Source organism: Papio anubis, chromosome 1, assembly GCF_008728515.1.
Source record: "Papio anubis isolate 15944 chromosome 1, Panubis1.0, whole genome shotgun sequence".
Lineage (NCBI taxonomy): Eukaryota > Metazoa > Chordata > Mammalia > Primates > Cercopithecidae > Papio > Papio anubis.
In genome coordinates, this window is record NC_044976.1 from 102,104,409 (window position 1) to 102,122,742 (window position 18,334).

Sequence of the window (18,334 nt, forward strand, 5' to 3'; positions counted from 1 at the left end):
CAATCCTCCTGCTTCAGCCTCCCTAAGTGTTGGGATTACACTCGGCCAAATTTTTAAAAATTTTGTTTCACAGAGAAAAACATTACTTAGTATAAACATTTTTCTGCATTTTCTTCTAAAATATTGAATCAAAAACTTAATTTGTATCCTTTTATCACAAACAGCTTAAAAATGAAGAAATAAAAGGAGAAAATAATACATTATTAGAACTTTTTCTGAGAAAGGGAATGTTTTGTGTAAAATAAAACTGCATTTTTCAGGGTATTAATTTAAGAGAGACCACATAGAAATGTTTTGAATGTATGGTCTTACAGATTTTCATATATATGTATGAATACATGTGTATACATATATATATAAATACATGTATATATATGAATACATATATATAAAAATACATGTGTATATATATATACACACACATACATCCATCTACACACACACACACACACACACAAGCATACAGAACCTTTGTGTGTATCCTGGGTTCAAAGTAATTGAAAAGGTAAACAAAGGGCAAGTGGTTTCCAAATATTACAGTTTAACCAATGCACTACCACGTGGCAGTCTCTTATTTGAGGCATCATCTGGAGTCCTTTGTCTCGTGACCTTGAAAATTAAGAAGTGTGGACACCAAAGTGAGGTAGAAATGAAAGTTTAATAAGCAAAAGAAGAAAGCTCTCCACTGTGGAAAGGGGGCTTAAAAGAGGGTTGTCATCTTTACAGTTGAATGCAAACCCTTTTATCAAAAACCTGATAAGGGCTGGGCATCTCATTTGCATACAGTACAAATTTTGGGTAGCTTCACCTTGTCCTAATTTGCCTGTGACCCATAGCTTTAGTTACTCCATATTGCTTTGTTCCCTTTACTGCTCATGTGTCAAGGTGTATTAGTCCGTTTTCATGCTGCTCATAAAGACATACCTGAGACTGGGCAATTTACAAAAGAAACGTTTATTGGACTTACAGTTCCCTGTGGCTGGGGAGGCTTCACAACCATGGCAGAGGTGAAACGTACATCTCACATGTGGGCAGAAAAGAGAAGAGAACTTGTGTGGGGAACCTCCTGTTTTTAAATACATCAGATTGCATGAGACTTATTCATTAGCACAGGAAAGACCTGGCCCCATGATTTGATTACCTCCCATAAGGTCCCTCCCAGAACACCTGGAAATTCAAAATGAGACTTGGATGGGGACACAGCCAAACCCTATCATACTGCCCCAGCCCCTCCCAAATCTCATGTCCTCATATTTCAAAATTAATCATGACTTCCCAGCAGTCCTCTAAAGTCTTCACTCATTTTAGCATTAACTCAAAAGTTCACAGTACAAAGTCTTAACTGAGACAGGGTAAGCCTATGACCCTGTAAAATCAAAAGGAAGTTAGTTACCTCGTAGATACAATGGGGGTACAGGCATTGAGTAAATACAACTGTTTCAAATGGGAGAAACTGGCCAGAACAAAGGGACTACAGTCCCGATTCAAGTACGAATTCCAGTAAGGCAGTCAAATCATAAATCTCCAAAATGATCTCCTCTGAATCTATGTCTCACATTCAGGTCACACTGATGCAAGTGGTGGGTTCCCATGGCCTTGGGCAGCTCTGCCTCTGTGGCTTCACTGAATATAGCCCCATCCTGGCTGGTTTCTCTGGCTGGTGTTGAGTGTCTGCGGCTCTTACAGGTGCACGGACAAGCTGTCAAGGAATCTAGCATTCTGGGATCTGGAGAAGGGGGGCCCACTTCTCACAGCTCCACTAGGTGGTGCCCCAGTAGGGACCCTGTGTGGGTGCTCTGACCCATATTTCCCTTCTGCATGAACCTAGCAGAGTTTCTTCATGAAGGCCCTGCCACTGTAGCAAACTCTTGCCTGGACATCTGGGTGTTTCTATACATCCTGTGAAATCTAGGGGGAGGTTCCCAAACCTCAATTCTTGACTTCTGTGCACCCCCAGCTCAACATTACATGGAAAATATCAAGGCTTGGGGGTCCCACCCTCTGAAGCAATAGCCTGAGCTGTTCCTTGGCCCATTTTATCCATGGCTGAAGTGGCTGGAATGCAGGGCGCCAAGTTACTAGGCTGCACATAGCTCAGGGATTCTATGCCCAGCCCAAGAAATCACTTTTTCCTCCTAGGCCTCTAGGCCTGTGAGAGGAGAGGCTGCTGTGAAGACCCCTGACATGCCCTGGGGACATTTTCCCCATTGTCTTAGAGATTAACATTTGGCTCCTGGTTACGTATGCAAATTTCTGCAGCTGACTTGAATATCTTCTCAGAAAAAGAGATTTGTTCTTTCAATCGTATCAGGCTGCAAATTTTCCGAACTGTTATGCTCTGTTTCCCATTTTAAAATTGAATGCCTTTAACAGCACCTAAGTTACCTCTTGAATGCTTTGCTGCTTAGAAACTTCTTCTGCCAGATACACTAAATCATCTCTCTCAAGTTCAAAGATTCACAAATCTCTAGGGTCGGGACAAAATGCTACTAGTGTCTTTGCTAAAACATAACAAGAGTCACTTTTGCTCCAGTTCTCAACAAGTTCCTCATTTTCATCTGAGACCACCGCAGCCTGGATTTTGTATCATTATTAGCATTTTACTCAAAGCCGTAAACAAGCCGTTAGGAGTTCCAAACTTTCCCACACTTTCCTATATTCTACTGAGACCTCCAAACAGTTCCAACCTCTGTGTCTTACACAGTTCCAAAGTCACTTCCACATTTTCGTGTATAATTTTAGCATCACTCCACTCCTGGTACCCATTTACGGTATTAGTCCATTTTCATGCTACTGAAAAAGACATACACAAGACTGAGAAATTTACAAAAGAAAGAGGAATATTGGATTTATAGTGTCACATGGCTGGGAAGGCCTCACAATTATGGCAGAAGGTAAAAGGCATGTCTCACATGGCAGCAGACAGGAGAAAAGAGGTTGTGCAGAGAACTTCCCCTTTTTAAAACCATCAGGTCTTGTGAGACTTATTAACTACCCTGAGAAAAGAACAGCATGGGAAAGACCTGCCACCATGGTTCAGTTATCACCCACTGTTTCCCTCCCACAACATGTTGAAATTAAAGATGGGATTAGGGTGGGGACACAGCCAAACCATATCATGGGGGATAGAAACTTTTATTGTGGGTATGTCTGCACAAGTCACCTGTGTAGACTTTCTTATCTGTGTGGCTGTGGGCATGTCTTAGTCAAACCCCACTATGCAAGTTTACATTTCTATGACTATAGTTGGATTTTTTAGGCTATTATTTTGTTTGAAAGAATTCAGCTGAGGACCCACCCTAACTGCCTGCCTCACTGGTTTGTTTCTTTCTCCTCTCTCATTTTTCCCTGCAGGAGTGGAGACTCTAACTGCTTTTAAGGAGGTGGGGTGATGATTCTTCTTGCTACGTCCTGCTGGAAAGGGGCATTGTGTGGGGAACAGCAGCTAAGGTTCCTCCTGTGACCTTTCTAAGGATCCTTGGAAGAAATGTGTTTCCATGCATGGTTTCATTTGCATCATCATTTGTAGCTTGATAGACTTTAGGCAAGAAAAAAATGAGTTATTAGAGGACATGTATAAAAATGAAACAAGGGGATAAATAATGATAGCTCAAAAATCTCAATGCTTCAGCCATACCCAGATATTTGCTATAGTTATACCTGCTAAGATTTGGGTGTAAGGGGCTTGGCTTTGGTTAACTTCCTTGTTTTATTTTCCCAAACAAAGGAACCTCTTGGTTGTGGGTACCCTGCATACTCCCATAACCTGGTGAGATTTTCAGAATCATTGCCCAAAACCAGAATATTGATCCAGATTTTTACACTACTTATCCCTTTTTTATTTTGAGTTTCAGCCAGAGATTGCTCATTTGTTTACAGGAATAAGCAGGGTTAGTCTAAAATGTAGCTGATATAGTTTGGCTTTGTCCCCACCCAAGTCAGTTCTTGAAATGTAGCTCCCATAATTCCCATGAGTTCTGGGAGGGATCTTGTGGAAGACAATTGAATCATGGGAGGTGGTTTTCCCCATACTGTTCTCATGGTAGTGAATAAGTCTCAGGAGATCTGATGGTATTATAACAGGGAATCCCTTTCATTTGGTTCTCTTCCTCTTTCCTGTCTGCTTCCATGTTTTTGCCTTCCATCATGATTGTGAAGCCTTCCTAACCATGTGAAATTGTGAGTCCATTAAACCTCCTTTTTCAAATAAATTACCCAGTGTCGGGTGTATCTTTGTTAGGATCATGAGAACAGACTAACAGAGTAGGCAAAACTTAAAAACAACTAATGAGATTAGAATTTAATGACAAGTGTATGGTAAGTTTTTAATCAAATTTTTCTTTCTCCTGGCCTCAGTTTTATTCAAAACAAATCACGATAGTTGCTTTGTTAAAAATAAATTATTACTGAGTTGTTTGCAAAATAAACTTAGGCCTATACTTGGCTTGATTATTTGCATAAAGTGAAGCAAAAATACTTATTTTTGCATAGTCTTTTAAAATTATCTTTGGTGGAACTCTGTTCCACATGGAATCTCAGATAGGACTTTTTTAAAGCCAAGCCCAGCCATGAGTTTGTACCCTCAAATACCTACAAATTGAGTGAATTCCTCTCTTCTTAAGGTCGCAAGAATGTGTGGTTCCTAGGCCTGTTAGATAGTGACATTGTTTACTTACCATAGATTAGAAGCCCTGTACACAGATTGTGTAGACAGGGTAGGAGGCCACATTTCCCAGTGTGCTTTTATTGGCTGTGTAAGTGAAAGTTGATTCCTCAAAGAGAAGCATATCCTTCCAGTCAAAACCTTGGTAAAACAACCAGTTTCTCCAATTGTGTCATGTTACAAAAGAAAATGGATTGTTACTGCACTGGTGCAAATAACTACATTATCATTAGTTAAGAATATTCCCAAATAGTTTCCAAATTCTAGAGTAACCCAGCAGAGAGAAACAAATATGCTCCAAATTTTGTTCACAGGAGTATACCTTACTCAATTGTTAAGAGCTGTAGACAGCTTAAAAGTTTCCTTAACTCTGAAGAACAAAACAAAGAATAGCAATGTTTTAAGCAAAAAGTAAAAAATATTATTTCAGACATCTGTTAGTTTAGTTCATGCAATTACCTCCTGTCTGATATTCACAGTTAAGCTCTTCATGACTCTTTTATGTTTTCTTTTATTCCCATGTCCTGATTTCCAAAGTTATCAGAAACCTGCATTTGAGAGCATGTTTTAAAGTCCTCCAGTTGATTGTAAAACGTCTTTTGAAGAGGATTAAAACAAGACAACAATTTTCTGTAGATGACAAAGTGTTCAGGTTAGTTACAGTCAAGAACATGATTGGCAAAGATATTTGGTTATTTCTGTGGTTTGCAGTAACTTAATATTATAATCCTAATTATGATTCACAGCATATACTCAAGGTTTAGGATTTTTAAAATCCCATATAATTTTGGAAGATATATTAAAACTATCACTAAAATATAACATAATTTTTGCAATCCCACTTACCTAAACATGCCAAAAAATTCTGTTTACCTCTCTTCTGGATGCTTCAGGACCCTCTGTAGCACACAAAAGCTAGGTTTCAGGAGAGACAATTTTGAACATGAAGTTTGATTTTGGAAATCCTGTCAAATGTTAGAGGCTTAAAACACTTGATATTATGAAATACAATTCCCGGTTACACATAAGTTATTTATTTTGCCAAAATGATGACTCAGAAATTTTAAAACTAGGCAATAACCTTTACTCATTAAGAGAGAAGACTTCACTTTCCAAACAGTTTGTCTCCTATCTAACCTTTTCTCTCCTTGGCAGTCTGCCAACAAGGCAAACAAAATATTTCACTATTCTTCTCTATTCCATGAAAATCTGTACAAGGGAAAGAAAGCCAAATTTTACCCTTACATTGGTTTCAAAATAATCCTTTTTCCATAGACAAGATTTATATTTTCATACCTTTTTACCAAAACACATCTTTTACCAAAAACACATTTTACTATTCTTACACACCTTGCATGTAAATTTATTTTTAGTTTTCTTATTTACATGTTTTAATGGTAACTCTTAGCAATTTTCAACTTTACTGTGAAACCTGGTTAGTTGTTTTAATTATGTACTAGATGCAGATAAAGTCTGACTTTTCTCAGCATTGTTAGGGGCATAGTTAATTTCTTATGTCTGCAGGCCTTACCAAGCTGTAAAGTAGGCAGTGTACAACTTGAAACATTTAGCAAACCTGGTATCTAACTTACATGATTTCAACCTCCTATTTACATTTTGATGACATTTGCATTTTACCAACTTAATCTTTAAAACAATTTATATTTCTTAAAGATTAAAGTCATATAAACTAAACGCATTATAGTTTTAACTTTCCTCTGTAATATTTGATTTAAGTGCTTATTTTTATTTGAGGCAATCAATTAGAGCTCTCCTTACAGTCATCACACACAACACATATCGCTACACAGAAAAACAGAAGAAGATACAGCATTTATAAGATTTTCTCTTGTCCTGTTTCCCAAGTGAATTATTGGCTTCCCAGTGGAGCCCTTTAAGAGCAGGGATAGAAAACCGTGAAGTTTCTAGGGCCTAATAAACGTGTATAGCTGTAAGACAAAACAGATTTTGAGTGGGATCTATCAGCCTGTAAATTCTGGAGTTCCATGAGGAAAATAGAGGTTTCTCCCAAAATGGAATCCATCATGCCTTTTCTATTTTTCCCAAAAAGTTTCAGGCCACCAGAAGTTATCCTGGGTACATTTAGAGTGGAAAGACCAGAGTGGGGAAAAGTAATTCAGTCAACAGAAACGTTCTTTTCAAGAGAAACGTGATCCACGAAGAGAAAAACATAAAGGCCTTTTAAATATACCTATAACTTAAATATACACTTTTAATCAAGCTGAGCACTCTTTAAGAAAATCCTTTGAAATATTCTGTTACCTGAGTTTAGCCAAACCAAGCAGTTAATATTTCTGGATTTTGAACTTTACAAAAGGTGACATCACAGGTGAAAACCCACAACTCTCAATTAGGTTATAAATTAACCGTGAGTATACAAGATATTTTGTAAGTGGTGGTAAGCAGCTTTTTCCAAATCTAGAATCTTTAAAGGTAATTCAGAGAAAGGAAGTTTTAAGAAAGGAAGTTAGAGTTGTTCAACAGCCATGAAATGTTGCTTTTAAATTCAAGTATAGAAAAAAAACTTTAAAATGTGATGTTTTTTAGACATTTTATTTTAATATCTTATAAGGGAAATGTTTTTGAAAGGTTAAAAACTTAAAATTTCTAAAAGAGTATTGTGAAATAACCTAATCACATGTGGAAATTGTGTTGCTATTTCCCCAAGCATTGTTTGTACATTTAATTGAAAATGAGTTGAATGAAACTCATAAGTAGTTTAAAAATGTTTAATATTCAATTTTCTGCTGCAATAATGTTACATAACAACCTTAAATTCTCGGTAACTTTAAACATCTTTTTTTTTTTTTTTTTTAACTCCCAAATCCCCAGGTTATTTAAGGGCAGTTCTGCTTCATATTGCAGTTTGCCTGCCTGGGCTTTACTCCAGGCTGTGTGTTGGAGTTAGATCTAATCTATTGTATCCCTGCACGTCCCAGTTAGAAAGGCTAACAAATTGTCTTTGGACAGCTCGATTGTATTTGTCATTTAAAAGTCAAAGCATTTATCCTAACACGGAACACCGACTGCTCCTTTCCTTTTTGTTGTTTTTTTTTTTTTTTTTTTTTTTTTTTTAGATTGTGTTTCAGTCTTGTTCCCCAGGCTGGAGGGCAATGGTGCAATCCTAGCTCACCGCAACGTCCGCTTCCCGTGTTCAATGTATTCTCCTGTATCAGCCTCCTGAATAGCTGGGATTACAGGCATGCACTACCAAGCCCAGCTAATTTTGTATTTTGGGTAGAGACGGGGTTTCTTCATGTTGATCAGGCTGGTCATGAAGTCCTGACCTCAGTTGATCCACCCGCCTCGGCGTCCCAAAGTGCTGGAATTACAGGCGTCAGCCACTCTGCCCAGCCTAACTGATTCCTTCTTTTGTTCTGTAGTCTTTTCCAAAACTGTTTTTCTATGGACTCATTTTCACTTTCTCTGACACATACATGTCCCTCATGTCCCTTTATGTCTCCAGGGTCTTCTATTTCCACGCAATCTTAATTTGTCATCATATCCTGGACTCATGAGTAATTAGTTTTTCTTCCTGAAAGTGCAGCCTTGTTGAATAGAATGTGTTCTTTAAACAGCAGCTTCATTTCTTCAGTTAGGTATTAACTTCCAGATTTAAGTGAAAACGAGTTCCAAGTTTTATGCTTCATTGTGTGTGTCTAAGACTGACATCGTTTATTATTGTGGCACTTACAGCTTGCTTTCAATATCTCCAAATTCTCTATCTGAAAAGCTGGGTACCATATCTCATGTGCGAAAATATTCCTTAGAATCATGCAGTACCAGCTCTTTTCCTTCCGTATGTTATGGCTTCCGAGGTGCCTGTTACACAGCCAGGTGAAATTACCTTTAATCAGTATAGGAACTAGTCTCTTTCCTGCTGATGCTAATCCTTTTTGTAAAAAGGCCATGCTGTATTGAAGTTCTTTCACGACAAAACCACTGATGGAACTCATCTACCTACTGATGGGTGGAAGCTCTTGGTATGCCAAAGTCTTGTTTTGTTCGCGAAGAATCTCTTTCCTTCAACAGTGACGTGCTACGTTAGTTCTCAGATCATTGCTGCCTTTTAATACAAATTTATCACAAACATTTTCAGTTTATTTGCATAATTTCCTTCTCTGACCTTAACCATCAATCTGTGGACTTGTCAAACAACAACAACAGCAACAAAAAGACTGAGGTCTAGAAGCAGTATTTAGATCTCAGAATCATTTGTTGTCCTTTATCCTTTGATAAAGTTCTTCGCCTTTCTTTCTCTGTGAGTTTTTTTTGCCTCATGATTTCCCAATCTCTTGAGAAAAAGAAAGTTCTTGCCTCTTGCAGTCTTTCTCATTAGTTGAATTACACCATCAGTACAGCTTCTGATCATGTCGAGAATTCCACCATGAAGAAATAAAACATTTCCAATTACATGTATTAAGTTTCTTGGATTCTTATGGGCATTGAACGTAGTTCTAAGAGACAACCTCATGATCTTGTCTTATTCTCAGAACAAGAAATATATTAGTATACACATTACAGTATGTGTGTGTATATATATACTACAGTTTATGTACTATATATATGTATACATATATATATATTACAGTAAACCCTGTAGGCAAGTAGGAACACCTCAGAATTCTCAGTGAATCCATCGTTAGCTGTCAGTAATTAGAACACTATTAGAATTAGTTCAGTAATCAAACATTGTTACGGTCCGAATGTTCACCCCAAAAATGTATATGTTGAAATTCTAATACCTGAGATCATAGTATTAGGAATTTGGGAGTGGAACTCTTTTTAGTGCTATTATGAATAAGATGCTTGACTATTCCAGCAAATAAGGACACAGCCACAAGGTACCCTCTTTGAACTAGGAAGTTAGCCTTCACCAGACACAAAATCTGCTTGATTTTGAATTTAGTCTCCTGAACTGTGGAAAATAAATGTCTGCTTTTGTAAGACACTCAGTTTATGGTATTTGGTTATAGTGGCCCAAACAGACTAAAACAGACACAGTATTTCCCTCCTTTTTGGACTCTCCTGGGTTGTTGCTTTAAACTTGCTTTAGTGCCTAACACTGCTCCAAGCTCCCTGTCCTCCAGCACACACATATAAATAATTTTGCTGGAACTGACATGTTTCACTCAGTCATCCAAATGTACTTATTATGTTGTCAAAATACATAGCACTTGTCACAATGTTTACATGTTAAGATATGTTTTGAGGTATATGCCTTAACACAGTACTGTGATTATTATTAATATTTAGTAGCATACCTTACCATACCTAAACTCAAAGTTTTTTCACAATGACACTGCCTTATTTGGAACTGAATGTGTGAAAGTATGAAGATCTTATATCTAGTCCAAACTGATTCTTCTGATAGTCTAGCAATAAAATCAAAGCCACAGAATTATCTACTCTATATTTACTGTCCTGTTGTAGCTGATATTCTGTGATTGGACATATTTCTAACATCTATTAACCTTAGAACAAAATGTCATATTGAAATTGAAGAGGAAGATTGCTTTTTAGACACAGTGAGATCTAAAGTGGAGCCTTTGTTCCTGGACACATAGTTTACAAAAATTGAGTGCTACTATAGGAATTCCGTACAATTCTATCTTAGACACTTGTGTTACCTCAACATCAGTCCTCTCTGTATTTTAAATTGACTAGGATTTCTTTTTCCATCTTTGTGTTTTACAAGTGTTATTTTGCTGAAAATTTGCTATTCATGTTCCAACAGAGAATAGTTTTTCTTTCTTTTAACTCATTGGAAAGAATATTTAGAGTCTTTAGTGATAAATGACATGCTATAAATGAAAAGAAAACACTGACATTGTAATTGAGTATACTAACTAATTAGGAGAATATTAATTAAAAGACATTGTTTAAATATTTCTATCACAAATTGACAGCAGTACAATGCACACCACCAGCAAGGTATAATAGTAGATATGAGAGGTAAAAAGACAAATTAGGTATTGCATTTTCTCCAGAAAACTTATCATTTAGTGGAAACTGGCCAATAATTTCTTATGCCTTAGGATAATTTTACATTTGATTCTCTTGTTAATACAAAATATATAAAAATAGTAACCCAAAGTATATATTTTTTGAAATACCCACATAATCTAACGCAGTATTTTTCACTGTCTCCTTGAAGTAAATTAAATTCCTTATCATTGACAATCAAATTTAACTCCATAGATGATTCTTGTTTAAAATAGTTAAAAGCAAACGAAAAGATCAGCTTTGGTTTTCCTTTTCTTACCCCCTTTTTTTACCCTTATATTTGCCTGGGTCATTCATATAGTTTTAGAATCCAAAACAATAAGTAAAAATGTAAGCATTTGCTTTTCAAAAGGTTTTTGCATCTTTCAAAAGTTAATATAGAGTTTTACAAATCTTTTAGCTAATTCACACACACAAAAAAATCAAACATATGTAATTGAAGCAATTTTTTTTTGGTAGACTTCTTCAAACCACGGAAATTTCAGTTATGGCATGGTAGGTCTTTTGAAACGTTTCTTTATGTTTGAAGATGCAGAGCAAAAGTATTTCTACTCCAACTCCCCTTTAATAAAAGCAGAAAGTAACAAAAAGAGCAAAATCTATACAAAAAGAACCCTTTCATCTATGTCAAAACTATGATATTTCCAGCCCAAATAAATTATAAGAACCACTATGGAAATACTAATACAGTGAAATCTGGACAGATAGATAAAGAAAATAACCAACAAATTTTGTCCATGGCACAAACTTCTTAGAAATTTTGAGGTCTTTACCCTTAAAGACCTAATCAAATATTTAGTACTTTGAACAGTGAGCTACTGGGATATTGTGAGTTTTGAAGCTATACATAAATCTAATTTTAGAAGTCAGGAAGTGATGTACGCAATAGCAAAGAATATGTTTGATGATCAGCTTGGCAATTGTTGAACAAACTTCATTCAGCAGTGTAAGGAAGTAATTAAACAGTTGACCTGCAATCTATTCACACTCTTTATTGACAAATGGCCCAGGAATAAGAGTAGAAGGAAGATGGACTGGTTTAATTTCTTTGTCAGCTGAACTTCTGGTGAAAGAGACTACTGATATGTTCTAGGATGAAGAGCCCTTATCTCTATAATACCCTTTGCAGGTTGTTCCTGGCTGAAACAATTTCACAGATTCTTTCTTCTTGATCAATTTTTCTGTTGATTCTTCATTTTATATTCTTTATTTCATTTATTTTATTCTTTAGCTCCAGAATTTTAGTTTGGGTTCTATGTTTTTCCATCTCTCTATTGAACTTTTCATTTTGTTTGTGGTTTTTTTTTTTTTTTTCATTTTAGTTGAATTGCTTATTTATTCTCTTGTACCTCATTACTCTCCTTTAAAACAATTATTTGACATGAAAAATTATACAAAATATAAAAAATCTATAAATTTCATGACAAAGAATTCAAAATAATTGTTTTAAAGAATTTCTGAATTTGCAGCAAAAGTTTACTAAAGAGCAACATGAAAGCACATGAAAGTATGAAACTCATTGATTAAGGTAAATATATAAAAATTACAGAACACTCAAATAGTGTAATAGTGGTGTTTAGATCTCTTTCACTGCTAGTGTGACAGTTAAAATACAAAAGTAATAATTATAGCTACAATAATTTGTTAATAAATATACAATATTAAAAATAAATAATGTGACCTCAAATATATAAAATATGGTGGACTGAGTAAAAAAGTATAGAGTTTTGAATATAATCAAAGTTATCAGTTTAAAATAGGTTTCTGCAACTACAAGATATTGTATATAAGCTCCATGCTAATCAAAAAGTGAAAACCTATAGTGGATACCCAAAGGTAAAGAGAAATCAAAGCAGGACATTACAGAAAATCATAAAATCTCAAAGAAAGACAGCAAGGGAGAAATAAAGTAACAAGTAATATGTTAAAAAGCTAAAACACAATGAACAAAATGACAATTGTATGTTCTTACCTATCAATAATTACCTTGAAGATAAATTCAATCTATTCTATAGTCAAAAGTCAGAATGGCTGAATGGATTCCAAAGGAAGACCCAACAATATGCTGCCTACAAGAGACTCATTTCAGTTTCAAGGACATATATGGTGTGAATGTAGGAGATGAGAAAATTTGATATTCCATGCAAATTAAAACCAAAAAAAAAAAAAAAAACATAGATAGCTATCTTTATATCAGACAAAATATACTTTAAGATAATGCTGTAAGAAGAGATAAAGATGGTCATTATATAATGATAAAGGGATGAGTTGATTAAAGGAATGAAACAATTATAAATAAATACACACTTAACATTGGAGCACCTGAAAATATAAAGCAAACAATAATATCTGGAGGGAGAGATATGCAGCAATCAATAATATTAGGGATATGGGTAACCCTGTTGATACTGTTGCAATTATCAATACTCCACTTGCAACAATGGATAGATCATTTAGACAGATAATCTGTAAGGAAAAAAAAAAAATTAGACCTGATCTACACTTTAGACCAAATGGACCTAACAGATGTATGTGCACATTTCATCCATAACAGGAAAACAGGTGTTCTTCTCAAGCTAACAAGAAACATCCTCCAAAGTAGAGCATACTTTAAGTCAAAAAATGTCTTAATACATTTAAGAAGACTGAAATTGTATCAAGTGTCTTTTTTGACCACAATAGTATAAAACCACAAGTCAATAACAGGACGAAAACTGGAAAATTCAAAAATAAGTGAACATAGCACAATTCTTAACAACTAGTGGTTTAAAGAGGAAATGAAAAGGAAAATAAAAATAATCTTGATACAAAAGTGAAAACACAATACACCAAAACTTGTGGGAAGCATTAAGATAGTGCTAAGAAGAAAATTTATAATGACAAACACGTATATTAAAAAAAAGAAAGACCTCAAATAAACAATGTATCATTAAACCTCAAGGAACCAGTGAAAAAGAAGAGTGAATCAAGCCCAAAGTTAATATAAGACAGAAAATAAGAAAGATCAAAGCAAAATAAACAGAGAGTAGAAAAATAATAGAAATTGAAAGATATTCTGTGTTCAATATTCTGTATTCAATGGGAGAAATCAATATTGTCAAAATGCTATTATAGAAAACAGTCTACAGATTCAATGTAATCCTTATCAAAAGTTCAACGGCATTTTTCACAGAAGCAAAAATAAATCCTAAAATTTGTATGAAATTACAAAAGACCTTAATTGCCTAAAGTGATCTTGAGTGAGAAGAGCAAGCAGGAGTTACCACAGTTCTTACTTTCAAGTTATATTTCAAAACTACAGTAATTAAATATACATTTATATACACATATATATGCTATATACACATATATATATACACATATATAAATAGATATATATAAATATATGATACTGGCATGAAAACAGTCACATAGAAGAATGGAACAAAATATAAACCCTAGAAATAAACCTACACCACTACAGTCAAAGAATCTTCAATAACAGGCCCAAACACCTAATGGAGACAGGATAAACAGCATTGCAAAAACTGGAGGCCCACATGCAAAAGAATGACATTGGACTGTTATGCTACGCACAGGAATAAACTGAAAATTGAAAAGGAATTTAAACATAGCATCTGAAACCAAAGAATCCCTAGGAGAAAACAGGGGAAATCATGCATGGCATTGACCTTGGCATGATTTTTTGGATATGAATCCCAATGTATAGGCAACAAACAAAAATAAACACATGAGACTACATCAAACTAAAAGGTTGCTGCACAGTAAAAAAAAAAATAAAATAAAAAGGTCACCCATGGAATGGTAGAAAATACTTGCAAACCATGTATCTGATAATGGGTTAATATTTAAAATAGATAAGAAACTCATAATCAGAAAACAAATAACCTGATTAAAACATGAGCAAGAGACCCGAATAGACTTGAGGTGGTTATATCCATTTAAAAGGTATCAGTTAGAAATGGAAAAAGAGGTGAAGCACAGTGGCTCACACCTGTAATCCCAGAACTTTTGGAAGCCAATGCAGGTGGATCAACATGAAGTTGAGAGTTTGAGACCAGCCTGGCCAAGACAGTGAGACCCTTTCTCTACTAAAAATACAAAAAAAAATTGCTGGGCATGGCGGTGCCTGTCTGTGGTCCCAGCTACTTGGGAGGCTGAGGTAGGAGAACCATTTGAACCCGGAAGAGGAGATTGTAGTGAGCTGAAATTGCACCATTGCACTCTAGCCTGGGTGATGGAGTAAGATTAAAAAAATATATATTTTTTACATAAGAAATTTTATTTTAATTTTGTGTAAATTATAAAATAGCACTTAATATGGTATTTATCTGCAAGGATATTTGAATATCCAAAATTTAAGAAGATGTGAGCAATTTTATGAAACTTTTCAAAGCTTAAAAAAAGGTAACTACATAAAATACCATTGTATGTTGTTTATGGAAACATTAGATGAAGTAATTCACAAAAACATGCATACAAATGATCATATAAACGCGGAAGAAATTGAATGTCTTGCTATCGAAGGAAAGGATGGAGGTGTAAGAGATTGATGTTGAGTGTGGGAAGCTCTGTATATATTGTATTTTTCTTTAAAGAAATATGTATTTAAACTCACATTTCTTGTTTTTCAAATGTTCACTCCAATGAAAATTCTTTTATTTTTCCTGTTTTTTTCTGACCTCATATATGCAGTGTACTATTGTTCACAAATATTAGTGATCTTCCCTGCAAATGAAATACTCCCATCCTGTTGAATTTGGGAATGTCCATGTGATTTGCTTTGGCTGTGAAATGTGAGCAAAAATAATGTTTTACTTTGGGGACTTCCTGATTGCTAAAGCATGTGTCAAAGTGAAGTTTTTGTGACATTACAAAGTGACTAAGAAGAGTGCCTTTGTTGATCCTAGTTGAATATGAGAAACTTGGTTATTGTAAGCCACTGAACAATTTTAGTTGTTTTTTTTTTTTATTATTTCTGCAGAGTAACCTATTCTGTCCTGATGGATACAGCCACAAATTTCCTTAAGCTCTTTGATTTTCATATTTCCATTAGGATGTAGAAAGTCAAGAGACGAATAAGTCATAGGATCAGAGAATGTTAACAGTGAAAGAGACTATTGGAATAAATTTTTTCAAAGGTTTCCAGAATTTGGGTTCTAAGTAATCAGTTATATTTCAAAAAAAGTATTAAAAGATATTTCAATATAAAAGAATAATGACATTAAACTTTGAGAAAAAACAAAACAACCCTACCACTGCTGGGCATAATAGGTCATGCTTGTAATCCCAACAACTTGGGAGGCTGAGGAGGGAGGACTTAAGCTCAGGAGTTCGATTCTGCAGTGAACGATGATTGCATCTCTGCACTTCAGCCTTGGTAACATAGGGAGACCCCAACAACAACAAAAAAGCTGTCATTAATACATTGTTCCTCTGTCTCTCTTCCCATTCTCCTTACCACTTAGTCTTAAATCTAATCTTATTAAACAAGATCTAAGGATAAGACAAGAAAAAGGATAGTTGTATCTATACTGAACATGTATTGACTTTTTTTTGTCATTGTTTTCTTAACAACATAGTATAACAACGTTTGACATAGCATTTGTGTTGCATTAGTTATTATAAGTAATCTGAGATGATGTAAAGGTTATATGCAAATACTACATTTTATATAAAGGACTCAAGCAGTTATTGCTTTAAGTATCCATGGGGGGTCCTGGAACCAATTCCTCATGGATATGGAGGGACAAGGAACCACTGTAGTTAAAAAAATAATCACTATAAAAATTAAAACCTTTTGCATAGTGAATGTAGCCATGCACCACATATATGATGGTGATCCAGTTAAGTTTATTATGCCACATTTTTATCGGAAGTTTCCTATGTTTAAATATATTTAGATACACCAGTACATTGTGTTACAGTTGCCTATAGTATTCACTACAATAACGTGCTTTACCGGTTTGTAGCCTAGGAGGAATAGGCTATGCCATGTAGGTTTACGGAAGTCCATTCGATGACATTTGCACAGTGGCTTAATTACCTAAGGGCTTTCTCTTCAGAACATACTCCTGTCATTAAGCAATGCATGACTGTAGTTGGACAAAAAATAATAATGCAGGCATACCTTTGGCACTGTCCTAATTCTTACCAGCATCCATGATTGCTTAAATTTGCACTGGAAAGACTTCAAAAACAGTGATCTATTAGGACAATATATTTGCAATACATGACAGACGATAACAACGTAAGAACTCCAAACATTCAGTAAGATAAAAAATAACAATTAAAGCAAAACTAGATGGGAAAAGGAAGAAGCAAATTTCAGGACAAAACTCCAAAGGCCGAAAAAATGTGAAATGATGTTCAGCTTCACAAGTAATTGGGAAAAATCAAATCATTTTTAATCTACTAGGCAAAAATTAGACCTATGAAAATATTAATTTTTGGTATGAGTGTGGCAAAAGGATCTATAGTATATTACTACTAGAGAGTAAAAATTGATACCTTTGTAAGTGCAATTTTGCATAATATGAAATATAAAAATATGCTTCAAGTTTCACATATGTTTATCTAGCCTGCAGAATTACCTACCCATGTGTAAACATGTGTACAGATATTCATTATAACATTTCTTATAACAACAAAATATTGGGAAATAAATGTTCATATTAACAAGCGCATACTATATGATCTTAGTCCAATTAGAATATTCTGTTTTATTTCAATCCTTTAAAAGACTCAACTTCTGACTGTATATAGACAATTAAAAAAAGAAAGTGTTCTCCATATGTGCATTTGATCAGGTTAATTAAAAAATACACCTCATGCTGGCATCACCAAACTGGAATAAGCCTTCGAAAAGAAGTTGTCCTTGAAGCTTGTATCTGATATCAGCACTGGACTATAGAAATGGTTGCTGATTTTGACCTTGCATTCAAGTTAACTGTTCCCCTTGGTATCTGTACATATCTTGGATTTCAGTCTTTAGTACATGTGGCTTGGTCACTTCATGGCTAAAAACGTGCTTGTGGAAGACAAATCTGTGGCTTGGTGAGTCTGCATGGCCAGCAGTCTCTGATGTGTGCAGGTTATTAATGTGTCAGGGCTGAGTGTTCTGGGATTTGTCTAGAGGCTGACAAGGACTCCTGAACCAGTTGTTTCTGTTCTGTCAGTCTGTCAGGGTTGGAAAGTCCAAGTCATAGGACCCAGTTTCTTTTCTTAGCTTATGTTGTCTGCCAGAACCCTGTGGGCTGTTACTTGCCTTGAGTTGGAAGCAGTTCACATTTATAGCTGTAAATGTATTCCTCTTTTTAATTTATTTAAAGGTTTTTTTGTATGCAATTCTCAATCTTTAAAGAGATGATACCAAATTTTGGTTTTCTACTGTGATGTGAGAACATTAGGGCCCAGTAACACACCATTGTGTAAGGAAAAATAAAAGTGCTGATATAAGAAAACAAAACAAAACAAAACATTAATTCGAAAAGGTCATTTAGATTATTTCCGTGAGAGACATTTTATGGTTCTTCACTTGTTAAGATTATGATTGATAATCCTTTTCATATTATGAATAAACAGTTTGCTATCAAGTATTTATTAATGTTAATATTTACTTTGCAAAATGTGCTTCTTACAAGA

The 18,334-nt window shown here is 34.9% G+C and overlaps 1 long non-coding RNA gene across 2 annotated transcripts; it reads right to left on the reverse strand.

Moving 5' to 3' along the window:
- Window positions 1-33: 33 nt before the first annotated feature.
- LOC108580730 lies at window positions 34-6,706 on the reverse strand. 2 transcript variants are annotated; one of them, XR_004176555.1, is made up of 3 exons: window positions 5,510-6,706; window positions 4,677-5,293; window positions 34-2,793 (listed from the first exon to the last, which is right to left on the reverse strand). It is a non-coding gene; the product is annotated as an uncharacterized LOC108580730 (long non-coding RNA). The 2 variants fall into 2 exon arrangements; XR_004176556.1 differs by having other exon boundaries at window positions 34-1,366; window positions 5,510-6,699.
- Between the last annotated feature and the right edge of the window lie 11,628 nt (window positions 6,707-18,334).